The sequence below is a fragment of the Rhinoderma darwinii genome, chromosome 1, assembly GCF_050947455.1.
Source record: "Rhinoderma darwinii isolate aRhiDar2 chromosome 1, aRhiDar2.hap1, whole genome shotgun sequence".
In the NCBI taxonomy this organism is placed as follows: Eukaryota; Metazoa; Chordata; class Amphibia; order Anura; family Rhinodermatidae; genus Rhinoderma; species Rhinoderma darwinii.
In genome coordinates, this window is record NC_134687.1 from 260,972,065 (window position 1) to 260,999,461 (window position 27,397).

At 41.9% G+C, this 27,397-nt stretch overlaps 1 long non-coding RNA gene across 19 annotated transcripts; it reads left to right on the forward strand.

Moving 5' to 3' along the window:
* On the forward strand, nucleotides 1–26,236 carry LOC142760548 (uncharacterized). 19 transcript variants are annotated; one of them, XR_012883311.1, is made up of 7 exons: nucleotides 1–3,003; nucleotides 4,854–5,236; nucleotides 7,538–18,793; nucleotides 18,910–19,422; nucleotides 19,995–20,145; nucleotides 24,601–24,709; nucleotides 25,931–26,236. It is a non-coding gene; the product is annotated as an uncharacterized LOC142760548 (long non-coding RNA). The 19 variants fall into 19 exon arrangements; XR_012883309.1 differs by having other exon boundaries at nucleotides 7,538–17,325; nucleotides 17,443–19,422; XR_012883315.1 differs by having other exon boundaries at nucleotides 7,538–16,697; nucleotides 16,814–19,422.
* The last annotated feature ends 1,161 nt before the right edge of the window (nucleotides 26,237–27,397 follow it).

A 27,397-nucleotide genomic window follows, 5' to 3' on the forward strand; every position in this document is an offset into this window, starting at 1 on the left:
AACCTCGCCCTGTTTTCGCTGCACAGACGTCTTTGTGTTTGCTGGGGAGAAGAGGTGGCTGTTGCTGCTCTACAATGTTACAGCTTTTGTTATCTGTACTTCTATTTCTCGGCTAGTTACAGGCTTCAGTTTCAATACCCGGTATCCGTCATGTAAGGTATTTGTTCTCACAGGCTTTATTGACTAGTTAAAATACCATTTTACCAGACTGTGTGGCGGGTTGAGCTCTTTGTACCCATCTGTAGTGTTATCGGGACACCGCGTTTCCATAGAGGTATATACATTGTATCTGGGGGAGGGGGAGCTTGATGTGTAGCGCGAGTTTTATTCATGTTTAGCGTTCACGTACGGTGGCGCAGTTTGTAACCGCTAGTGTATGGGCAGATTTGTTAAGGACATTGTCCGGTGTTCACTGTTTACCACTTTTGACCTAGGCCACTTATTGTAGCGGGTTTGCTTGGTTGTGACGTAGTACAACTAGTAAATATAGATTGGGGACTAGCCTCGTCAACGGTCTCTTTATACCGGGTATAGTACACGGTCACTAAAATGGCCGCCGTTCGCCTAGTAGTGGGCGTGGTTACGATCACTAAAATGGCTGCGTGCTCCTAGTAGTGGGCGGGGTTAACTGTTAACGTCTGTGCGAAGCTATTGGATGTTTTTGCTATGTGGGCTCTCTGCTGCCCTCTACTGCGCATGAGTCTTGATTCTGTTCTTGCACTGGACCCACCTATAGAGAATTGTTATCTCCTGCCCCAGCCTGCTGTTGGCCTCTCGAATGACTTGTTTTTTCAGTTCTCCTTGTACTGGGCGGAGCTAAATTGTTAGCCTAGGAAGGACTGCCTCATCCGACATTTTTATATTTTTTTGGATGTGGTTTTGTACGTCTGTCATGGTAAAATGGTATTTTTAGGAATCCTAACTATTATAATTTGACTTGAAACGGAAGCTAGTAAATGGCCGGCAAATATATTACCTGTGTGTGTGCTCTGAAGAATTGTTACAGCATACTACGGACAAGCATCGATGGAGCCACATCAGAACGAAAGACTTTATTGGGGGTCACCCGTAACCCAAAAGACTGACTAGGGACTGCATCAAAACTGTTGGTGTGACGATGATTCTCAGAGCAGACAATCTATGATGAATTTCCTGGGACTATCGCGACTTGCAGAAGTTTAATTTGTACTAAAGTTCCCATGTGTCCACCGGGATAAGTAACACTAATATACCGTGTTCAGTCCGAGGCCTTAGAGGGCAACTGGCTGGATAAATGTCGAGACGTGGGGGTGTCATAGGGATCTGAGCGAGATGAACCTTGTGTTTTACGTTGATGAAGCTAAAAATGTTTTATTGTGTTACTGGCTCTTATAAAGGGGTCACAGACTTGGTAGATGAGCTGAGTTGTCATGCTACATGATATAGCTCTACTGTATATGCTCTTGCAGTCTGCTTTTTTTAGGATTAAGTGTATCAACAATTCAAGCTATTTTTACTTGTGTTAATGAAGTTTTTTTTCTCTAGGATGCAGTCATAGAGCCCTGTTTTCGTGATCCTTGCCCTCTAGCACCACAAGTCAGGCACCAACAGTGGGTTTGTCTGTACAGGTGTCTGGTAACCAGATTCTTATTTTTTATGTTCACTTTTTGCCAGTACGTAACTCCTCAAACATGAATTCACATCTGGGAAGATACTGCACCCGTGTCCCGTTCTTAGGTAATGGGTAAGCAGGAGAGCCGTCCACGCTTTTAGGCTGTCGAAATAAAGCACCTACCTGGTAAGCAAACGTTGGTATGAAGTATTGTCCCTCCCCTAAATAGGATAGAAATATCCAAACTATTGCATGGGAGTTGCCCATTACCAGCGAGGGTGCTCTGGTTTCCAAAATGCTGGATCTGGTTGGTATTAGCAGCTCCTTATTTATTTGGCTCTAGTTTTGATCGTTCTCTCTGTCAAATACAGAGCTCCTTTAAAAGAGTAATCTGCTAGACGTTGGTGATCGTGGCTTTAGGAGGCTGTTGGTCCCTTGTGCCGCGTCATTGCCCCACTATCCAAACTAGACAGAATGAAATTCATACGGGCATATAAGCTACCTCAATGTCTTCACCCATATGGGAAGACGTCATTAAAATATCACAAATTGACTTTCTAAAAAAATTGCCAAATATGAGGCCGACTTTCAAGTTCTTAGATGTCCAATCTCCAGAAACCTTGTAACGTATATGGGTGTATTTTATATTTCTGTCTGGGATGTTAAACCTGTGTGTACAAGTCTTTCCCTGGTATATATGTGGCTGTAAATTCTATGTATTTTCTGTGTTTTGAACATTTTGGCAAGTAAATTCTTAATGAAATAAAAATAAATAAATGTATTGTTTCAATGTCTTTCTTAAAGGTTTGGTGCAAACGCGCAGTGCTATTTTTCAGGCAGCCTTGCAGTGATCACGCTGTAGGTCATGTTGGTACCCACCAATCCTGGTTCCATCTTCCCGCTGGTGTAAAGTCCACTACACTTTGGTTCCCCTCGGATAAAACCTCTTACACACAGGGCTTGTATATGTATTTCTCACTGGCCTTTTGTTCCAATAATAAATGTGACAAATGTCTGCCAGTGGGACTGTTGGCTGTTTAAAAGTTGTTCTGGTTTCATTTCCTTGGACAGGTTACTGATCCTGAATGTAAGGTTACATGCCCTCAAAGAAGGAGATGTCAAGTGATACTACTAAAGTCCGCATCGTATCTAGCAGATAAGTCTAACAGGTCAACAAGCCTGCATGATTTACACGCATCAATTCCTACACTGATGAGAACATCATGCTTTTTTTATTTTTAGTGTGCATGTAGTATCTGATTTGCATACATTATCACTCTCCCAGCCTTATTTATTGTGTTTTGCCCCCCAAAAAGGAATAGATCTTGATTTACAATTTTCTAATTTCTTTGTGTTTTAGCTTTTTGTTAGTGAATTGACAGATTGTGAAACTCGGCCATAACATCAATGAGGTAAATTCTATCGTAAGGTGAAATGTTAGTCCACAATGAAAGACAAAGCTGTCCAGTTGGTCAGTGACAGAATAGACTAGTTTGATGTGTTAACCGCAAGGTCAATCAAGTCCTTAACTCTGGACTATTCATTTTAAGGTTTTAACATTTGTCAATGTCACGTACTCAACACAAGTTGGATTATTCTCACTAGCTATTTGTGTACATTCCACAACCACTTTAACCAGTTACACAATTTCTTGTCTTTGGTCTCTCAATGCTTGGAAATGGCGTTCTGACACAGCCAAGTTCTCTGTTTTGCCTATTGGGGAGCTTTTCCATGTAAGATTGATGACCACCAAAGGGTATGATGTCTGGGTATGGTGTCTTTTCAGTGCTGCTAAGGTATGGTCATGTGCTACGCCTTGGATGGAGTAAATAGTCTGCAGGTATTTGTCCTGCTATACTTAGAATAATATACAGTATGGGAAATGTGGCTTCCATTATGAGCTGTAGACTCCTGCACTTATTAAATAAGAATGGTGGAGGGAGTGTGACCTGAGCTGTCGGTCCAAATGCCCTGGAGTTGTGACTGTTTAACTGGGAGGGAAGTGTTAATAAAGTGTATGCATCTTCAGGTAAGGCAGCATGAAAGTGGCTGCACTGACGTACTTCAGCGTGGTGTTACTGGCTGTGCAGTGCTGCAACGTAAACGGCTGGTTACCTGCAAAGTCACGTGGCCATTAATAAGTCAGAGCGGCACGATTTGTCAAGTAACCAGTGGTATTCTACACGTTTGGCCATTAAAGGGAATGTGTCGCTAGAATTTTTTTTTTTTTTTTTTTGGTTAAACAGTTAGTAAATACATGATTAGACATTGTTATAATTTCCTGACCTGTTGAAAAAATTAGAAGTTAGATTCTAATTTATAACATTTCCATGTGCTGGTCACTAGAGGGAGCAATTCCTAAAATTGCAGCATTGGCATGTGGTAAAGCAACCTCATTGCTTTATGCTGCAAAATTTGAGAAGACACACTTGCTCGAGTGGCCTCAAACAATCCCCCCTCCTTTATCCTGGCTAGTGCTGGGAGAAAGGAGGGGATTGCATGTTCAAACCTACACTGTGTGCTGCCATTTTTTGAGCGAATACACCGTGTAGTAGGCTTACATACAGTGGTAATCACACACTAAAACACAGACAACTTACCTGCCACTGCTGCCGCGCCCTCTTCTGAACACATGTCCGGAAGTAGTCTCTTACTGTCCGGCTGTGGCTTCCGGTCCACAAGAAAATGGCGCCGGATATCGCTCGGCCGAAGACCTTCCATTTGGACTGTGTGGGAGCGGCGCATGCGCAGGTCCCACACAGACCGTGTACACCATAGTGAATGGAACGGCTCCCGTTCACATTCTCTATGGGGATGCATGTCCCGTATTCCAGCTCTGTATGTGTCGTTAATCGACACATACAGAGATGGAAAGAAAATATGGCAGCCCCCATCGTGAATTAAAAGTAAAACACAAATAAATAATATGTATTTGAATAAAACACAAAGCAAATTGATATAATTTTTTTTTTCTGCGACACCCGTCCTTTTAAGCAATTTAGAGACTGCACCGGACAGCATGTTGGTGCGATTTGTAGCCATGTCAATGCTACCCTGTAGGTCCTTATTCTAATCTTGAGTGTAAATTCGAATTCTAGGTGTTCTTTCATAAGGAACCTTCTACGATGGTATAAAAAGGCTAGATATCTGGTATTTGCCCTGTTTGACACACAAATGTCTAAGAATACTGTGTTTCTTGCCACTCTAGAAATAACATACCACCTCCTGGTGTGTCTCAGCTGAATGACTGCTTTATAACTAGGTGACGAGTGCAACAGCTGAACATCACAAGACGCATACGGTTTGTATGTCTCCCAAGTTTCAGAGCCAATCCAGATGCAGGTTACACGCAGGCTGAGGCAGCTCTTCATTTTGCTTCTAAGTCAAGCGACACTTTGCTGTAAGCATGAGGTAATCTGTGTGTATGTTTTGTAGGGATAAAACGTAAAAAGTTACATCTGCATTGGGACTTATTCAGTGTTTCCAGCTTCTGTTCTAAACTGCACGAACAAAACTGGCAGCAATTTTTTTTTAAATGTAACATGCCTTTTTTTTTTTTTTTTAAATACTCAAAGCCAGCAGTGGGTACAGAAGAAGATATATTCTAGTTAACGGCTGTATCAAAATGTCAAGGTCTTTTAGAAGGTCAGTATTTTCCATCTGGAATGGCTTTAGTCTAATTTTTGTACATGCATTACTCAAGTCTTAGGCCCCATACATACCAGTTGACTGCGATAGGTACTGTCAAAACAGCGGAACCCTGTCACAAGGGTGACCGATAGAAACCATTAACTAAGTTTCAGTCATTGTTGAGTTCAATGGGGAGGAAAACGGAAGCTAAGGTTTCCATCTGACGTTCTGCTGAGGGGTTAACCCGACGGAAGCCTCTGCAGCAATGAACGGTGATGTGAACAGGCCCTAAATCAAAGCCTCATGCTGTAATCCAGGCTCTTTGAAATTAGGCTTCATTTTAGTGTAACGCCACGCGGGCTGTGGCTGATGCAGGTGGCCCAGTACTGCTGTGTGTGGCCTGACTGGAATGATCCATACTAACAGCAGCTGAAGGATCTATCATGCTGGTGTGTCTGACTGGTTTTGAGACCTAGTAAGGAAGCTAAAGCAGGGCCATTTTAATGAGCCTTTATTCGATTTCAACTGTAACCATTCAAGAAAAGTGTTCAAAGAGGCTCTGTCACCACATTATAAGTGGCCTATCTCCTACATGATGTGATCGGCGCTGTAATTTAGATCACAGCAGTGTTTTTTATTTAGAAAAACAATGTTTTTTTTTATAGTTATGACCTATTTTAGCTTTTTGCAAATGATTTTCTTAATGAAGAACTGGGCGTGTTTTTACTTTTTGAACAAGTGGGCGTTGTACAGAGGAGTGTATGACGCTGACCAATCGGGGTCATACACTGCTCTCCATTCATTTACACAGCACAGTGTGTGCTGTCACTTACATATACATTAACGTTACTCAAGTGTCCTGAAACTTAATAGACATCACTACCAACCAGGATGTGATGTCTTTTCAGAATCCTGACACTTTGCTAACGTTTGTCATTTACAGCACTGCAAGCGTAAGATTACGCTGTAAATGACAGCCCAGTGTGATCTGTGCTGTAACTCACAGAAGTGTCAGGATTCTGAATACATATCACGTCCTGGCTGGAGGTAATGTATATCCACTGCAGTAACGTTATAGTGTGTTTATGTGGCTGCACATAGTGATACAGCTGATTGGTCAGCGTCATACACTTCTCTCCACAACGCCCACTTGGTCAAAAAGTAAAACACGCCCAGTTGTCCATTAAGAAGAAACTCATTAGCATAACGCTAATATAGGTCATAACTCTGTCAAAAATGATCGTTTTTCCTAAATAAAAAACACTGCTGTAATCTACATTACAGCGCCGATCACATCATGTACAAGATAGGGCACTTATAATGTGGTAACAGAGCCTCTTTAAGCCTACAAGAATGTATAGAAGGTTGTATGACCATATAAAAATAGCTACTTTCTTACAGAAGCCATGTCAACCAGTCAAATGATGTTGCAATAGTCACTCAGCCCAGGGACCGGTGTGGTGCTGTTTCTGGAAGTGATTGGAAGACTATTGGTCATCTTAGTGTGTCTGGGTAACACAGGTTTTGTCATTTGCACAACCATTTTCATTTCTTCACAACACGTTGCGGGGGTGGTGGTTCTAATATAAGGAACAACCGTTTACTATCAAAGCAGAGTGCAACCTGCCGCAAGACTTTCTACATAAAATGACAGATTTATTGTCTAAAATTGGTATTGGTCATTAATACTGTGGAGCTTTAATCTCTTATCTATAGTCATTTGTAACGGTTTTTAGAGCTGTTGAATTGTATGATACTGCGGAATATGCGAGCGCTGTGTAAATAAACAGTCTTATTGGGAAGCAACAAATTTCTATAGGGTTGGTTTTACACATAAAGATGACACTTCTCTTATTCCACTGAAGTTTCCCAGGAATCCGATCTATGTGTAATGTGAATATTTCCTGTCAGAAGTTACCAGAATGAAAGCAGCATCTCCTTTGTTGAAGAATACAATCATTTATGCCTCGGCACTTAAAAATACATATTTGAGAATACACAATCAAAATGGATGTACAATTACTGATATTACGAATTCTCCAGGGAATTTATTTTGTTTCTCCTATTGCGGGAAGTTTGTTACTCGGCTCTAAGAATGATCACAAAAAAGAACCTTTAGTAAAAGACCATAAAATAGAGAACCACATTTGACATTTTTACATACTTGTTAGAGATATTTCCTTTACAAATCATTATGAGAATACAGAGCGGCTAACTAGTTTACTAATAAATCCATTCCCTAATTGTTCCAACATAGAATCGGCATTATTGACGCTTTTTCTTTCTGCTTCATTAATTGTATTTTTTCCCACATAGGACCCCTGGATTCTAAAGATTGTATTTCCTAGTTTTCAAATTATATTTTGAAAATAATTGGTTCCTATAATGTCAAGGCAATAATAATAATAAAACAACATGCCGACCATGTGCATTTTAAAGAAATCTTGGAGTTGGGCTGTGGAGAATGTTCTCTTACGTAACTAAACTTACAGATCTACAAAAGCGTGAAGATTTTCTATAATTTAACCTACCCCATCATTTAACTACGTCGATATGTACATTTTTCCAATGAAGGCTACAAATCATATCTAAGAGAGTAAAGTGAAAACCAGAGAAGTAGCAGAGGTGCAGATGTATGAGCACCATATTAGCCTACTATATTTATCCTATACTATGGTGGAATGGTCCTGAAGTGGGAATGTTAGTGACATCATTTGATATTCCGGTGTCGATGGAGACTGTCTTTAGTTGGAACTCTTTACAGATCTATGAGAGGATAATGACAAGAGCAGTGAAGTATAAGAAGTGCAGTGCAGTTTCCCATTCAGTTGAGGTGAGTGCAGGAAAGGATTTTCTCACTTGGTATTTTTCAGATCCGTTTGTCATCAGTGGTTCTCCAGTAGACCATAGTGGTGGAAGAAATCAGCCCCCATGAAATACAAGTAAATGATCATACTTGATCATCAGTATGTCGTATAGATTGTCGGTTGGATTGGGGTTTTCGGGTGCTTGTCTCCCTACTGATCTCTACAGTGCATTTCAAGTGTCAAGACCCCTGTCTGATTTCACTGAAGATCGCTAGGAACTTGCTTACTCTGGTAAATATTTATACACCAATTTGACTACAGTATATATAGTTGTTTGCCAATATGTATTCTGCTGAAATGCCCTGAATGGGGGGATGTGTCTTGCTGTACTGTTTTTTTATCATCAGAATTAAAGATGGCAACTGAGTTTACTACAGAACCCCCATCCAGAGACGTATGAGCACTATATTCGCCTACTATATTTATCCTATACTATGGTGGAATGGTCCTGACGTGGGAATGTTAGTGACATCATTTGATATTCAGGTGTCGATGGAGACTGTCTTTAGTTGGAACTCTTTACAGATCTATGAGAGGATAATGACAAGAGCAGTGAAGTATAAGAAGTGCATTGCAGTTTCCCATTCAGTTGAGGTGAGTGCAGGAAAGGATTTTCTCACTTGGTATTTTTCAGATCCGTTTGTCATCAGTGGTTCTCCAGTAGACCATAGTGGTGGAAGAAATCAGCTTCCATGAAATACAAGTAAATTATCATACTTGATCATCAGTATGTCGTATAGATTGTCGGTTGGATTGGGGTTTTCGGGTGCTTGTCTCCCTACTGATCTCTACAGTGCATTTCAAGTGTCAAGACCCCTGTCTGATTTCACTGAAGATCGCTAGGAACTTGCTTACTCTGGTAAATATTTATACACCAATTTGACTATAGTATATATAGTTGTTTGCCAATATGTATTATGCGGAAATGCCCTTAATGGGGGGATGTGTCTTGCTGTACTGTTTTTTTATCATCAGAGGTAAAGATGGCAACTGAGTTTACTACAGAACCCCCATCCAGAGACGTATGAGCACTATATTAGCCTACTATATTTATCCTATACTATGGTGGAATGGTCCTGACGTGGGACTGTTAGTGACATCATTTGATATTCAGGTGTCGATGGAGACTGTCTTTAGTTGGAACTCTTTACAGATCTATGAGAGGATAATGGCAAGAGCAGTGAAGTATAAGAAGTGCAGTGCAGTTTCCCATTCAGTTGAGGTGAGTGCAGGAAAGGATTTTCTCACTTGGTATTTTTCAGATCCGTTTGTCATCAGTGGTTCTCCAGTAGACCATAGTGGTGGAAGAAATCAGCTTCCATGAAATACAAGTAAATTATCATACTTGATCATTAGTATGTCGTATAGATTGTCGGTTGGATTGGGGTTTTCGGGTGCTTGTCTCTCTACTGATCTCTACAGTGCATTTCAAGTGTCAAGACCCCTGTGTGATTTCACTGAAGATCGCTAGGAACTTACTTACTCTGGTAAATATTTGTACACCAATTTGACTACAGTATATATAGTTGTTTGCCAATATGTATTATGCTGAAATGCCCTTAATGGGGGGATGTGTCTTGCTGTACTGTTTTTTTTATCATCAGAATTAAAGATGGCAACTGAGTTTACTACAGAACCCCCATCCAGAGACGTATGAGCACTATATTAGCCTACTATATTTATCCTATACTATGGTGGAATGGTCCTGACGTGGGAATGTTAGTGACATCATTTGATATTCAGGTGTCGATGGAGACTGTCTTTAGTGGGAACTCTTTACAGATCTATGAGAGGATAATGACAAGAGCAGTGAAGTATAAGAAGTGCAGTGCAGTTTCCCATTCAGTTGAGGTGAGTGCAGGAAAGGATTTTCTCACTTGGTATTTTTCATATCCGTTTGTTATCCGTGGTTCTCCAGTAGACCATAGTGGTGGAAGAAATCAGCCCCCATGAAATACAAGTAAATTATCATACTTGATCATCAGTATGTCGTATAGATTGTCGGTTGGATTGGGGTTTTCGGGTGCTTGTCTCCCTACTGATCTCTACAGTGCATTTCAAGTGTCAAGACCCCTGTCTGATTTCACTGAAGATCGCTAGGAACTTGCTTACTCTGGTAAATATTTGTACACCAATTTGACTACAGTATATATAGTTGTTTGCCAATATGTATTATGCTGAAATGCCCTTAATGGGGGGATGTGTCTTGCTGTACTGTTTTTTTATCATCAGAGGTAAAGATGGCAACTGAGTTTACTACAGAACCCCCATCCAGAGACGTATGAGCACTATATTAGCCTACTATATTTATCCTATGCTATGGTGGAATGGTCCTGACGTGGGAATGTTAGTGACATCATTTGATATTCAGGTGTCGATGGAGACTGTCTTTAGTTGGAACTCTTTACAGATCTATGAGAGGATAATGGCAAGAGCAGTGAAGTATAAGAAGTGCAGTGCAGTTTCCCATTCAGTTGAGGTGAGTGCAGGAAAGGATTTTCTCACTTGGTATTTTTCAGATCCGTTTGTTATCAGTGGTTCTCCAGTAGACCATAGAGGTGGAAGAAATCAGCCCCCATGAAATACAAGTAAATTATCATACTTGATCATCAGTATGTCGTATAGATTGTCGGTTGGATTGGGGTTTTCGGGTGCTTGTCTCCCTACTGATCTCTACAGTGCATTTCAAGTGTCAAGACCCCTGTCTGATTTCACTGAAGATCGCTAGGAACTTGCTTACTCTGGTAAATATTTATACACCAATTTGACTATAGTATATATAGTTGTTTGCCAATATGTATTCTGCTGAAATGCCCTTAATGGGGGGATGTGTCTTGCTGTACTGTTTTTTTTATCATCAGAGGTAAAGATGGCAACTGATTTTACTACAGAACCCCCATCCAGAGACGTATGAGCACTATATTAGCTTACTATATTTATCCTATACTATGGAGGAATGGTCCTGACGTGGGAATGTTAGTGACATCATTTGATATTCAGGTGTCGATGGAGACTGTCTTTAGTTGGAACTCTTTACAGATCTATGAGAGGATAATGGCAAGAGCAGTGAAGTATAAGAAGTGCAGTGCAGTTTCCCATTCAGTTGAGGTGAGTGCAGGAAAGGATTTTCTCACTTGGTATTTTTCAGATCCGTTTGTCATCAGTGGTTCTCCAGTAGACCATAGTGGTGGAAGAAATCAGCCCCCATGAAATACAAGTAAATTATCATATTTGATCATCAGTATGTCGTATAGATTGTCGGTTGGATTGGGGTTTTCGGATGCTTGTCTCCCTACTGATCTCTACAGTGCATTTCAAGTGTCAAGACCCCTGTCTGATTTCACTGAAGATCGCTAGGAACTTGCTTACTCTGGTAAATATTTGTACACCAATTTGACTATAGTATATATAGTTGTTTGCCAATATGTATTATGCGGAAATGCCCTTAATGGGGGGATGTGTCTTGCTGTACTGTTTTTTTATCATCAGAGGTAAAGATGGCAACTGAGTTTACTACAGAACCCCCATCCAGAGACGTATGAGCACTATATTAGCCTACTATATTTATCCTATACTATGGAGGAATGGTCCTGACGTGGGAATGTTAGTGACATCATTTGATATTCAGGTGTCGATGGAGACTGTCTTTAGTTGGAACTCTTTACAGATCTATGAGAGGATAATGGCAAGAGCAGTGAAGTATAAGAAGTGCAGTGCAGTTTCCCATTCAGTTGAGGTGAGTGCAGGAAAGGATTTTCTCACTTGGTATTTTTCAGATCCGTTTGTCATCAGTGGTTCTCCAGTAGACCATAGTGGTGGAAGAAATCAGCCCCCATGAAATACAAGTAAATTATCATATTTGATCATCAGTATGTCGTATAGATTGTCGGTTGGATTGGGGTTTTCGGATGCTTGTCTCCCTACTGATCTCTACAGTGCATTTCAAGTGTCAAGACCCCTGTCTGATTTCACTGAAGATCGCTAGGAACTTGCTTACTCTGGTAAATATTTGTACACCAATTTGACTATAGTATATATAGTTGTTTGCCAATATGTATTATGCGGAAATGCCCTTAATGGGGGGATGTGTCTTGCTGTACTGTTTTTTTATCATCAGAATTAAAGATGGCAACTGAGTTTACTACAGAACCCCCATCCAGAGACGTATGAGCACTATATTAGCCTACTATATTTATCCTATACTATGGAGGAATGGTCCTGACGTGGGAATGTTAGTGACATCATTTGATATTCAGGTGTCGATGGAGACTGTCTTTAGTTGGAACTCTTTACAGATCTATGAGAGGATAATGGCAAGAGCAGTGAAGTATAAGAAGTGCATTGCAGTTTCCCATTCAGTTGAGGTGAGTGCAGGAAAGGATTTTCTCACTTGGTATTTTTCTGATCCGTTTGTCATCAGTGGTTCTCCAGTAGACCATAGTGGTGGAAGAAATCAGCCCCCATGAAATACAAGTAAATTATCATATTTGATCATCAGTATGTCGTATAGATTGTCGGTTGGATTGGGGTTTTCGGATGCTTGTCTCCCTACTGATCTCTACAGTGCATTTCAAGTGTCAAGACCCCTGTCTGATTTCACTGAAGATCGCTAGGAACTTGCTTACTCTGGTAAATATTTGTACACCAATTTGACTATAGTATATATAGTTGTTTGCCAATATGTATTATGCGGAAATGCCCTTAATGGGGGGATGTGTCTTGCTGTACTGTTTTTTTATCATCAGAGGTAAAGATGGCAACTGAGTTTACTACAGAACCCCCATCCAGAGACGTATGAGCACTATATTAGCCTACTATATTTATCCTATACTATGGAGGAATGGTCCTGACGTGGGAATGTTAGTGACATCATTTGATATTCAGGTGTCGATGGAGACTGTCTTTAGTTGGAACTCTTTACAGATCTATGAGAGGATAATGGCAAGAGCAGTGAAGTATAAGAAGTGCAGTGCAGTTTCCCATTCAGTTGAGGTGAGTGCAGGAAAGGATTTTCTCACTTGGTATTTTTCAGATCCGTTTGTCATCAGTGGTTCTCCAGTAGACCATAGTGGTGGAAGAAATCAGCTTCCATGAAATACAAGTAAATTATCATACTTGATCATTAGTATGTCGTATAGATTGTCGGTTGGATTGGGGTTTTCGGGTGCTTGTCTCCCTACTGATCTCTACAGTGCATTTCAAGTGTCAAGACCCCTGTCTGATTTCACTGAAGATCGCTAGGAACTTGCTTACTCTGGTAAATATTTGTACACCAATTTGACTACAGTATATATAGTTGTTTGCCAATATGTATTATGCTGAAATGCCCTTAATGGGGGGATGTGTCTTGCTGTACTGTTTTTTTTATCATCAGAATTAAAGATGGCAACTGAGTTTACTACAGAACCCCCATCCAGAGACGTATGAGCACTATATTAGCCTACTATATTTATCCTATACTATGGTGGAATGGTCCTGACGTGGGAATGTTAGTGACATCATTTGATATTTAGGTGTCGATGGAGACTGTCTTTAGTGGGAACTCTTTACAGATCTATGAGAGGATAATGACAAGAGCAGTGAAGTATAAGAAGTGCAGTGCAGTTTCCCATTCAGTTGAGGTGAGTGCAGGAAAGGATTTTCTCACTTGGTATTTTTCATATCCGTTTGTTATCCGTGGTTCTCCAGTAGACCATAGTGGTGGAAGAAATCAGCCCCCATGAAATACAAGTAAATTATCATACTTGATCATCAGTATGTCGTATAGATTGTCGGTTGGATTGGGGTTTTCGGGTGCTTGTCTCCCTACTGATCTCTACAGTGCATTTCAAGTGTCAAGACCCCTGTCTGATTTCACTGAAGATCGCTAGGAACTTGCTTACTCTGGTAAATATTTGTACACCAATTTGACTACAGTATATATAGTTGTTTGCCAATATGTATTATGCTGAAATGCCCTTAATGGGGGGATGTGTCTTGCTGTACTGTTTTTTTATCATCAGAATTAAAGATGGCAACTGAGTTTACTACAGAACCCCCATCCAGAGACGTATGAGCACTATATTAGCCTACTATATTTATCCTATACTATGGTGGAATGGTCCTGAAGTGGGAATGTTAGTGACATCATTTGATATTCCGGTGTCGATGGAGACTGTCTTTAGTTGGAACTCTTTACAGATCTATGAGAGGATAATGACAAGAGCAGTGAAGTATAAGAAGTGCAGTGCAGTTTCCCATTCAGTTGAGGTGAGTGCAGGAAAGGATTTTCTCACTTGGTATTTTTCAGATCCGTTTGTCATCAGTGGTTCTCCAGTAGACCATAGTGGTGGAAGAAATCAGCCCCCATGAAATACAAGTAAATTATCATACTTGATCATTAGTATGTCGTATAGATTGTCGGTTGGATTGGGGTTTTCGGGTGCTTGTCTCCCTACTGATCTCTACAGTGCATTTCAAGTGTCAAGACCCCTGTCTGATTTCACTGAAGATCGCTAGGAACTTGCTTACTCTGGTAAATATTTATACACCAATTTGACTACAGTATATATAGTTGTTTGCCAATATGTATTATGCGGAAATGCCCTTAATGGGGGGATGTGTCTTGCTGTACTGTTTTTTTATCATCAGAGGTAAAGATGGCAACTGAGTTTACTACAGAACCCCCATCCAGAGACGTATGAGCACTATATTAGCCTACTATATTTATCCTATACTATGGTGGAATGGTCCTGACGTGGGAATGTTAGTGACATCATTTGATATTCAGGTGTCGATGGAGACTGTCTTTAGTTGGAACTCTTTACAGATCTATGAGAGGATAATGGCAAGAGCAGTGAAGTATAAGAAGTGCATTGCAGTTTCCCATTCAGTTGAGGTGAGTGCAGGAAAGGATTTTCTCACTTGGTATTTTTCAGATCCGTTTGTCATCCGTGGTTCTCCAGTAGACCATAGTGTTAGTGACATCATTTGATATTCAGGTGTCGATGGAGACTGTCTTTAGTTGGAACTCTTTACAGATCTATGAGAGGATAATGGCAAGAGCAGTGAAGTATAAGAAGTGCAGTGCAGTTTCCCATTCAGTTGAGGTGAGTGCAGGAAAGGATTTTCTCACTTGGTATTTTTCAGATCCGTTTGTCATCAGTGGTTCTCCAGTAGACCATAGTGGTGGAAGAAATCAGCCCCCATGAAATACAAGTAAATTATCATACTTGATCATCAGTATGTCGTATAGATTGTCGGTTGGATTGGGGTTTTCGGGTGCTTGTCTCCCTACTGATCTCTACAGTGCATTTCAAGTGTCAAGACCCCTGTCTGATTTCACTGAAGATCGCTAGGAACTTGCTTACTCTGGTAAATATTTGTACACCAATTTGACTACAGTATATATAGTTGTTTGCCAATATGTATTATGCGGAAATGCCCTTAATGGGGGGATGTGTCTTGCTGTACTGTTTTTTTATCATCAGAGGTAAAGATGGCAACTGAGTTTACTACAGAACCCCCATCCAGAGACGTATGAGCACTATATTAGCCTACTATATTTATCCTATACTATGGTGGAATGGTCCTGACGTGGGAATGTTAGTGACATCATTTGATATTCAGGTGTCGATGGAGACTGTCTTTAGTTGGAACTCTTTACAGATCTATGAGAGGATAATGACAAGAGCAGTGAAGTATAAGAAGTGCAGTGCAGTTTCCCATTCAGTTGAGGTGAGTGCAGGAAAGGATTTTCTCACTTGGTATTTTTCAGATCCGTTTGTCATCAGTGGTTCTCCAGTAGACCATAGTGGTGGAAGAAATCAGCCCCCATGAAATACAAGTAAATTATCATATTTGATCATCAGTATGTCGTATAGATTGTCGGTTGGATTGGGGTTTTCGGATGCTTGTCTCCCTACTGATCTCTACAGTGCATTTCAAGTGTCAAGACCCCTGTCTGATTTCACTGAAGATCGCTAGGAACTTGCTTACTCTGGTAAATATTTGTACACCAATTTGACTATAGTATATATAGTTGTTTGCCAATATGTATTATGCGGAAATGCCCTTAATGGGGGGATGTGTCTTGCTGTACTGTTTTTTTATCATCAGAGGTAAAGATGGCAACTGAGTTTACTACAGAACCCCCATCCAGAGACGTATGAGCACTATATTAGCCTACTATATTTATCCTATACTATGGAGGAATGGTCCTGACGTGGGAATGTTAGTGACATCATTTGATATTCAGGTGTCGATGGAGACTGTCTTTAGTTGGAACTCTTTACAGATCTATGAGAGGATAATGGCAAGAGCAGTGAAGTATAAGAAGTGCAGTGCAGTTTCCCATTCAGTTGAGGTGAGTGCAGGAAAGGATTTTCTCACTTGGTATTTTTCAGATCCGTTTGTCATCAGTGGTTCTCCAGTAGACCATAGTGGTGGAAGAAATCAGCCCCCATGAAATACAAGTAAATTATCATATTTGATCATCAGTATGTCGTATAGATTGTCGGTTGGATTGGGGTTTTCGGATGCTTGTCTCCCTACTGATCTCTACAGTGCATTTCAAGTGTCAAGACCCCTGTCTGATTTCACTGAAGATCGCTAGGAACTTGCTTACTCTGGTAAATATTTGTACACCAATTTGACTATAGTATATATAGTTGTTTGCCAATATGTATTATGCGGAAATGCCCTTAATGGGGGGATGTGTCTTGCTGTACTGTTTTTTTATCATCAGAGGTAAAGATGGCAACTGAGTTTACTACAGAACCCCCATCCAGAGACGTATGAGCACTATATTAGCCTACTATATTTATCCTATACTATGGAGGAATGGTCCTGACGTGGGAATGTTAGTGACATCATTTGATATTCAGGTGTCGATGGAGACTGTCTTTAGTTGGAACTCTTTACAGATCTATGAGAGGATAATGGCAAGAGCAGTGAAGTATAAGAAGTGCAGTGCAGTTTCCCATTCAGTTGAGGTGAGTGCAGGAAAGGATTTTCTCACTTGGTATTTTTCAGATCCGTTTGTCATCAGTGGTTCTCCAGTAGACCATAGTGGTGGAAGAAATCAGCTTCCATGAAATACAAGTAAATTATCATACTTGATCATTAGTATGTCGTATAGATTGTCGGTTGGATTGGGGTTTTCGGGTGCTTGTCTCCCTACTGATCTCTACAGTGCATTTCAAGTGTCAAGACCCCTGTCTGATTTCACTGAAGATCGCTAGGAACTTGCTTACTCTGGTAAATATTTGTACACCAATTTGACTACAGTATATATAGTTGTTTGCCAATATGTATTATGCTGAAATGCCCTTAATGGGGGGATGTGTCTTGCTGTACTGTTTTTTTTATCATCAGAATTAAAGATGGCAACTGAGTTTACTACAGAACCCCCATCCAGAGACGTATGAGCACTATATTAGCCTACTATATTTATCCTATACTATGGTGGAATGGTCCTGACGTGGGAATGTTAGTGACATCATTTGATATTTAGGTGTCGATGGAGACTGTCTTTAGTGGGAACTCTTTACAGATCTATGAGAGGATAATGACAAGAGCAGTGAAGTATAAGAAGTGCAGTGCAGTTTCCCATTCAGTTGAGGTGAGTGCAGGAAAGGATTTTCTCACTTGGTATTTTTCATATCCGTTTGTTATCCGTGGTTCTCCAGTAGACCATAGTGGTGGAAGAAATCAGCCCCCATGAAATACAAGTAAATTATCATACTTGATCATCAGTATGTCGTATAGATTGTCGGTTGGATTGGGGTTTTCGGGTGCTTGTCTCCCTACTGATCTCTACAGTGCATTTCAAGTGTCAAGACCCCTGTCTGATTTCACTGAAGATCGCTAGGAACTTGCTTACTCTGGTAAATATTTGTACACCAATTTGACTACAGTATATATAGTTGTTTGCCAATATGTATTATGCTGAAATGCCCTTAATGGGGGGATGTGTCTTGCTGTACTGTTTTTTTATCATCAGAATTAAAGATGGCAACTGAGTTTACTACAGAACCCCCATCCAGAGACGTATGAGCACTATATTAGCCTACTATATTTATCCTATACTATGGTGGAATGGTCCTGACGTGGGAATGTTAGTGACATCATTTGATATTCAGGTGTCGATGGAGACTGTCTTTAGTTGGAACTCTTTACAGATCTATGAGAGGATAATGGCAAGAGCAGTGAAGTATAAGAAGTGCATTGCAGTTTCCCATTCAGTTGAGGTGAGTGCAGGAAAGGATTTTCTCACTTGGTATTTTTCAGATCCGTTTGTCATCCGTGGTTCTCCAGTAGACCATAGTGTTAGTGACATCATTTGATATTCAGGTGTCGATGGAGACTGTCTTTAGTTGGAACTCTTTACAGATCTATGAGAGGATAATGGCAAGAGCAGTGAAGTATAAGAAGTGCAGTGCAGTTTCCCATTCAGTTGAGGTGAGTGCAGGAAAGGATTTTCTCACTTGGTATTTTTCAGATCCGTTTGTCATCAGTGGTTCTCCAGTAGACCATAGTGGTGGAAGAAATCAGCCCCCATGAAATACAAGTAAATTATCATACTTGATCATCAGTATGTCGTATAGATTGTCGGTTGGATTGGGGTTTTCGGGTGCTTGTCTCCCTACTGATCTCTACAGTGCATTTCAAGTGTCAAGACCCCTGTCTGATTTCACTGAAGATCGCTAGGAACTTGCTTACTCTGGTAAATATTTGTACACCAATTTGACTACAGTATATATAGTTGTTTGCCAATATGTATTATGCGGAAATGCCCTTAATGGGGGGATGTGTCTTGCTGTACTGTTTTTTTATCATCAGAGGTAAAGATGGCAACTGAGTTTACTACAGAACCCCCATCCAGAGACGTATGAGCACTATATTAGCCTACTATATTTATCCTATACTATGGTGGAATGGTCCTGACGTGGGAATGTTAGTGACATCATTTGATATTCAGGTGTCGATGGAGACTGTCTTTAGTTGGAACTCTTTACAGATCTATGAGAGGATAATGACAAGAGCAGTGAAGTATAAGAAGTGCAGTGCAGTTTCCCATTCAGTTGAGGTGAGTGCAGGAAAGGATTTTCTCACTTGGTATTTTTCAGATCCGTTTGTCATCAGTGGTTCTCCAGTAGACCATAGTGGTGGAAGAAATCAGCCCCCATGAAATACAAGTAAATGATCATACTTGATCATTAGTATGTCGTATAGATTGTCGGTTGGATTGGGGTTTTTTGGGTGCTTGTCTCCCTACTGATCTCTACAGTGCATTTCAAGTGTCAAGACCCCTGTCTGATTTCACTGAAGATCGCTAGGAACTTGCTTACTCTGGTAAATATTTGTACACCAATGTGACTATAGTATATATAGTTGTTTGCCAATATGTATTATGCGGAAATGCTCTTAATGGGGGCATGTGTCTTGCTGTACTGTTTTTTTATCATCAGAGTTAAAGATGTCAACTGAGTTTGCTACAATAAATATTTTGATCTATTTATGAACGCCCGCAACCCACGTCATGGTTTCATTGTCTTGCAAGTCCCTTCACTAACCAATCAAAACTAAAAAAAATGTACCTAACAGGAATAACAATATAAAACTTCACACACGGCATCTCTAGCAGATAGAGTCCTGCTGCCAGGGCACTGCACCCTCAGGGCTCATGAAATAATCTGCAAAGAATTCCTGGATCCTGTGGCCAGATGTTCCTATTCTTCTTTGCGTTGTGTCGTTCAAAGTCAATTTTTCCAGTGGCCATGTGATGTTCCACGTCACCATCACCTGTTGAGTCGTACATCAGTCCGTGTGAAGTTGTGCAGGATGCCACAGGCTTTGATGACTTGATTTACATTGTCTGCATCCATCTGGATTGTCGACATTAACACGCTCCATTTATTTGACAGAATACCGAAGGCACACTCCACATAGCAACGAGCCCTGGTTAGCCTATAACTGAAAATGTGCCTCCGTCGTCTAAACCTTGACTAGGAAAGGGCGCATAACATGGGTCGAAAATATACAGGAGACGATCTTAAGTAGATTGGCCTTCCCTAGGTATGAAAAGGTGAAGTGCTTCCAATTTGAGAGAATCTTTTCTAATTCCTCTATAGAACGTGTGATATTAAGTCTGTAGAGTTTAGCAGGGTCTCGTGAGATTTGGACTCCTAAATATTTGATACTGTTTTGATACTCTGCATCCCCAAACGGTTCTATACCGTTATTTCAGGTATTTCGATACTTGGCTGTGCGGCCACACAGCTCAGTACAGTAACACATGAATGTATGAGAGCGAGGCTGCGGCTGCGTGATAGCCATTGCCCCGCTCCTGAGTCCTGATAACAAGTGTGCGGGGTCAGCATGAGGTGATGCGGCCGGCACTGCACTAATGAGTGGCGGCACTGAAAACAACATGGCGGACGCACTACCAAAGACCCCCCATGTTCTGTCTTTATTGCCTGAACCGCCGCTCATTAGTGCAGCGCCAGCCGCATCTCCTCAGGCTGACCACGCACGCACTTCCTGTCAGGAGCGGGGCAATGACTATTACACAGCCGCAGCCCTGCTGGCGGAGATCAGAGTATCCATCGCCGCCGTTATACCCCTGAATGCTGCGATCACAGCGGACTGCAGCATTCAGGGGAAAGTGAGAAGGGGGATGCCCCTTGGATCGCGTCACAGGGAATTCCTGTGACGCGATTGAGGGACATGCCATATATGGGCACACAGCCCAGGGTCCATTGAAGGACCCCAGGGCTGTCTTACCATATTTCCTGTTGTTAGGGCATACTTGGGTATGTCCTAACAACTGCCTGTGTACTATCAGTACACAGGCTAATGTACTGTAATATAGATCTATGCCAGTACATTAAAGTTTAAAAAATAAAGTAAAAACATAAAGTAATGTTAAATTAAAAAAAATACACATACACCTTTTTTACAATAAACATTAAAATAAGTCTCAATACATAAAATATACACATATTCGGTATTGGCTCGGCCGTAATAACCTGTGCAACAATTTTTTTGCATCATTTATGATGTGTACGCTGTAAAAAAATAAAAACTGCTTTCGATCAGTTCTTGTGAGGCACGAGGTGTGATGAATTTAACCTCCATGTGCCTCACATTAATAGTACTTAACCCCATCATGTACCTTACATATTAACCCATTATGACTGAAACATGATGGGGTTAATTACTATTAATGTGAGGCACATGGAGGTTAAATTCATCATCAAACCACGCGCCTCACGTCAGAAAATGGAAGAACTTTTTTTATTACTGTTGGCAAAGTATCGAATTGGTATCGAAATCTCAATACTAAACGAAGTATCGGTATCGAAGTCCAAATTCTGGTATCGTGACATCCCTAGGTGCAACAGCGTCCCACGTTTTTAAATAGTCACAGGCCTGTCCAGTCTCCGTGCGTGTGTCGCTTTATGGCGGGACCCCGCTTCCACTATATGTGGCCCAAAATGTCCAGGACTCAGAGTGGGCTTTCTTATGGTGTAGTTCCCTCTGCTCCACCACAGGGAGCTCAGAGGATCTGATCTTGTGGCCTACAGCCCTGAGGAGTATATACTCCAGGCAGGAGACTGGAGTAACACGCTGTGAATGCAGGCCTAGGCAGCTACTGTGACCGCCTCTGTAGCTGTCTGGTGGGCAGCAACAAGGCTGTAACGGGGAGCAGGACAGAGGACCTCCACTAGCCGGGTGGGGTGGGGTGAAGGCTTTCCCTTACCTCTGCGTCGCAGGCCCCGGTGTTCCTGTCAGCCCGCGTGTGTCCTCCAAGATGGTGGTGGCAGCAGCAGCGGCGGCTGGGTCAGTTTCAGCGTTACACCGCCCGAGGCTCCGGGGAGTAGAAATGGCGAGCTCCTCTGATGCACCTGACTCTGTAATCCAGAGAGGTGCTGATGCCCAGGTATGAAGCAGGATGGCGGCGACACCGCATGGATTCGGCTGGCCGTAAGGGAGCTCAAAGTAAAAGCGGCCATCCACTATGCCCCGCCCCCGGAAGTCCCAGTATGTATTGTTATCTCAGGGTAACGATGAGCCGTTCCTCGAGTGAAGCTATGCATCGCATTTTCGTATTCTGGAAAGTTAGTCCAGAACGCAGCTCCTTCAGCAGCCGATCAAATGTTGCGGCTGACATCCGACAGAAGGAATGAAATTTCGCCCGATGCAGCCGCAGGTCCTCGTACAGGGTGTGGAAGTGCCCTTTGGAAGCACGTTGGGAGACAATGGGATAAACCTAAAGCCTCCTTCTCTTCCTGGGTTCTTCCTCCACTCTCTGTCGTCGCTCTCCATATGTGCGAGAGATCAGCCACATTATAAGAACATAGTCCACAGCTTTGGATGTCCTGTTCCAATGAAAGAAGTAGTCTAAATCCAAGCAGACCAAGCACAGGAATCAGAGAAAGTTCTCTGCTGTGACAGCAATAGAAAATGGTGATTTCTGACCATGTGACTTCCTGTGGGTGTTCCCAGAGGGTTGGGACCAAAATTGTGACAAAAGATCCTCCTGTTTTTTGCGCGCCTATAAAACACGTGTCATACGCACACACGAAAGCACAACGGAGAAACTCACGCGTGTATAACGCATTATTTTTTGCGCATGGAAATCGGACATGCTCGTGGGAATGTAGCCTAAGTCCCCTGAGCCTGCCCAGTGTAAACAGTGAAGTTGACAAGTGAGCTGCATATAACATGATGTGTCCTTATTTGTAAGTTCTAGTAGCTAGTGTGAAAACTGGAATATTCCAGTAATGATTTTAACATGATACATTCCCCTCAAGGGGTTAAACTACACCTCTGACAGGTATCATGTCAGAAGTTTTCATCAGAGGAAGTCTGGGCTTTGAGAGCCCCATTGTTAACTAGAATAAAGCTATTTGGCTACTGGCAGAACTTTTGTTTCCGTTCAAAAATACGGAAAGCAACTGATCTAAAAGAATTACCATTGAAATCAATAGTAATTCTAACGGAATTGTTGCTTTCTGTTTAATGTGTCAATCCTCTCTTCCTCTGACGGAAGAGAGGTAAACTTATAGTAACGGTAGTGTGAACTTGGCCTTAGGGTATGTTTATACGGCTTATGTGTGAAAAATACAAGGCTGATTTCAAGAAAAGTCAGCCTCTGAAAACCAGACATGATGAAGCAGATTTTCCTAGTGGTTTCTAAGTGTTTTTCAAAGAAACAAAACGTTTTTTTGCATTATCCATTGGATATGTTAAAAATCTGCTTCAAAAATACCTGAAGAAGTGACTTCACTTCTTTTTTACGAGGCATATATTTTTGAAACAGTGGCATAAAATTACGGCTCAATGAACGACACGGCTTTTTATTATTAAATCAATGGAAAGCTGTTTGCAGGCGTGTTTGAGGTGTATTTCGGAGCATAATGCATCCGTTTTATGCCCTGTAAAACGCCAAAAATTAAGCAGTGTGAACGTGAACATGCGCTATCTGTACTGCTACAAATCTTAAAGGGGTTGTCCACTTTCTGAAAACGGATGACCTAGCCACCGGATAGGTCATCAGTATATGATCGGTGCATGTCCGAACGGGATGCAATAGTTGGAGCCGGAAGCAGATGGCTGCGACCACTGCATAGTGGAACTGCAGCTGTGCTCCTATTCACTTGAATAGTCTGTCAACATCGTCTGGGGCTCGGCGGCAGCCGGAGTTGTGGATCGGTGCGGGGTCCCGCTGTCTGACACGTACCGATCATATACTGATTAACTATCCGGTGGATAGGTCATCAGTTTTCAGATAGTGGAAAACCCATTTAAGATACACACACACGGCTGAAACAAAGGGGCAGAAGCGCTCAGTCGAAAGTAAAAGCGCAGTAACTCTTTAATACAAGTCTACTGTCTGTCTTCAGCCTCCTAAGGCTATGTTCACACAGAGTATTTTGGGGGAGGAATATCTGCCTCAAAATTCCGTTTGGAACTTTGAGGCAGATATTCCTCTACCTGCACGCCGATTTTCGGGGCGATTATCGCGCCGTTTTTCGCCCGCGGCCATTGAACGCCGCGGGCATAAAACAGCGAGAAATACGCTTTCTCCTGCCTCCCATTGAAGTCAATGGGAGGTCAGAGGCGGAAGCGCCCGAAGATAGGGCATGTCGCTTTTTCCCGCGAGGCAGCTTTACTGCTCGCGGGAAAAAGACGCCGACGCCTCCCATTGAAATCAATGGGAGGCGTTCTCGGGCCGTTTTTGCCGAGTTTTGCGACGCGGTTTCCGCGTCAAAAAACTCTGCAAAATACCCCGTGTGAACATAGCCTAAGTCTGGAGAAGCCGACTTTAACTATTTAAAACAATGAAGCATTTAAATCAATTGGGTTGCACATAACTATGGCCTCAACTTCACCTCCGCTCTGATCACATCGTAGTTTGGTTTTATGTAAGGTTTTTGTTTCAATCTTCAAAAAAGTCTCTAATGAAATAAACATAATATAAAAGATTATGATTATTAAGTTTATAAAACATTTTTCCTTTTTCAGTCCATGCTACATCCTGCTATGATGACAACAAATCGGTCCTTGATAATCTTCAATTCAGATGGTTACCATGACTACTGAGCTAAGCCCCTCATTTAAGTAAACTGGACAGGTATGCAGAAGATGAGTTACAAAGTTACTTGCACCTGTTTTCTGTTACAACATTTTCCAGGTTCCTGTGTCCTTCTGCCTGTAGATCACACCCTGCTGCTGTAGCAAAGCTGTGTTTAACTCTTTCTGTTTTGTGCTCTGTGGCTATGCAACATGATACTCTCTACTGGGCTGCTTCTAAAGATGTCATCAAGGTTTGCTATTTAAACCCAGACGGGTTTCTCACTTATGGCCGGTGTCGGCAATGTATAGCTATTGTTCCAGACCTGTCCGTCTCCTGTTGTTGTGGTATTGCCTCAAGCTGCCTCGTTCATGTATTCTGGTTTCCAGTTGCTGTTCCTGAAGTACATTCCATACATTTGTTCCTGTGTGTTGCTATTGAATACTTAGTTATCGTGATCCTGATCCAGCCCTCCGCCTTGTTCCTGACCACGCTCCTGCCTCATCCTCTGGTTTGTCTACAATATTCTGTAGTCTGACCTCTGGTGACGATCCCTGGCTCTATTTCAAACTACATTCCTGTCCTGTTGTCACTGCTGCGTCCTGCGGCCAACTGGTGACTTCTGGGGACTGCTGCCTGGAAATCACCCTGCAGCAAAGTCAAAACCATCTTGTAGGATTGAAGACAAGGGATCCCTTAGATGCCGCACCCTAGTCTAGTCAATGCCAAATCAGTTGTGGCCTAAGGATCCAATCTCCAAGTCACAGGAACATAATGTAACATTGTCTTAAGAAAAACCGGCAGAAATTAAAGAAAAGAGCTTGGCTGGGACTTGCGTCAACAAAGAACTGTGGCATTCTTCTGTAGTCTTCTACCAAAATGTCTGTTATTTCTGTTGTTTTTCTCTTCACACCATACAAGCCCTTTAACCCCTTCCCGACATCTGACGTGTATACGGCGGAGGGTGAGGGGGTATGGATCAGGCTCACGGACTGTGCCCGCTCCATAGAATGAGTGTCGCCTGTATGTAACAGCCGACACTTCAGTGTAACGAGCGGGATCCCGGTAGTTTAATCCCTTAGATGCCACATTTAATAGCGGTTAGAAACAGGATGGCAGCCCCCTCTGACATTCCATCGCCTGTCTCAGTTGTTACATATCAGGGTCTGTTAAACAAAAATGATAAGGCCGATATGGAGTGGAGGGTGAAACAAAACAACTATTGAGTTCGCTGTATAATTACAGTGTATGTATATCTTATCATCTGAACTGTTCAATCAGGCAATAATATCCTCCTGTCATGTGACACATAGCGCTGGCAAGGACAGAGACACAAGCGGGGGACCATCCAACTGCTCCGCACCATCCACGTCACCCTGCAATCCACCTCGATTCCAACGCAGGTGATGACAAAAAAGGATAGATGCATGAATCCCGCCAACACCGAGAAAATCTGGGACCCTGACAACCCATCACAAGGGCGTAAGGGAGCACCATTTCTTGAAACCAAATTGTGGACTAATGTTTTATTTCTAATTGGATATTATGTGGAAGCTGTGAAATAAAAGTTTCCGATGTATCAAAAAATTATTTGATCTAGTGTTCCTTCTGGAGAGATGCTGCCATCCAGTCCATTTTTAACAAATAAGAAAGTTTATTAAGAAACTATTTAAAAGGCGGAGCTTGAGTATGAAGCCAGGTTGCATAATGGCCTTTGCCCCTGCTGCTGCTGCCGCCATGTAGTGGAATAGTTTGTGCTCTGGGGGAACATCTATGTGTCTCAGTCTAAATATCCAAAGACTGCCCATAGTACTGTATTATGAACAAAATTTGTAAGGTGTTCGGTGGTAAATAATTGTATGCAGGACCAAAAATTGTGAATGTGCGGGTAGGACCATAAACAATTTTAAAGATTGACATCTGGAGCATGACGTTTGAAACAATGAAAGGTGGAATAGATGCCTATCTAGATGGCCTATAAGCGGGGTTAGCTAAGATCCATGGGCAATTTTAAGTTTCGTTTCCAGGAAGCGAGCCGAAGGAAGGAAATTATGAGCCTACTCCAGAGCTGCTAATATAGCGTATGTAAGTGTCTTGTCACCAGACTGCCATTTAGTTAAAGGGGTCTGGGTTTGGGAGTAGTCAAGCGACACATGGATAAATTGGTAATTACGCATTATTTGGCCTTTAGGGGAGTTTTGTCTAGAGAAACAATGTAACAGGCAAGGATTCCGTTCCCGTTCAAGTAATTGTTACAGAACTATCTTGAATTGCAGGTAACTAAAGGAGACAATGGGGAGATCTGGACTTTTCAAACGTAGTAAGGAGTAAGCATCTTTTTTCTCTATGTTTACTAGGTGTTTCAAGGAAGTAAGTCCTAATTTGTGCCATCTCTGCAAGATAACGTGGGGTTACACATTAAGGCCCCATGCACACGGCCGTGCCCGTAATCGCGGTCCGCGATTACGGGCCTGGCCAGCCGCGGACAGTCACCCGCATTTTCGGCCCGTGCTCCCACACAAAATATGGGAGCACAGTCCATAAAAAGCAAAAGATAGGACATGTCCTATCTTTCACGGGGGCTTTCTACGGCCTCGACACCGTCCCGTAAATATACGGGAAGGTGTCCGAGGTCAATAGAAATGTAAATATACGATTTAGCTCCTGATAGAACTTCATTCATCCTGTTTCGGAGCTTTCTCCTGGATTAATTTGCAACAGCCTGCCACACTTACCGGGAGGATCATC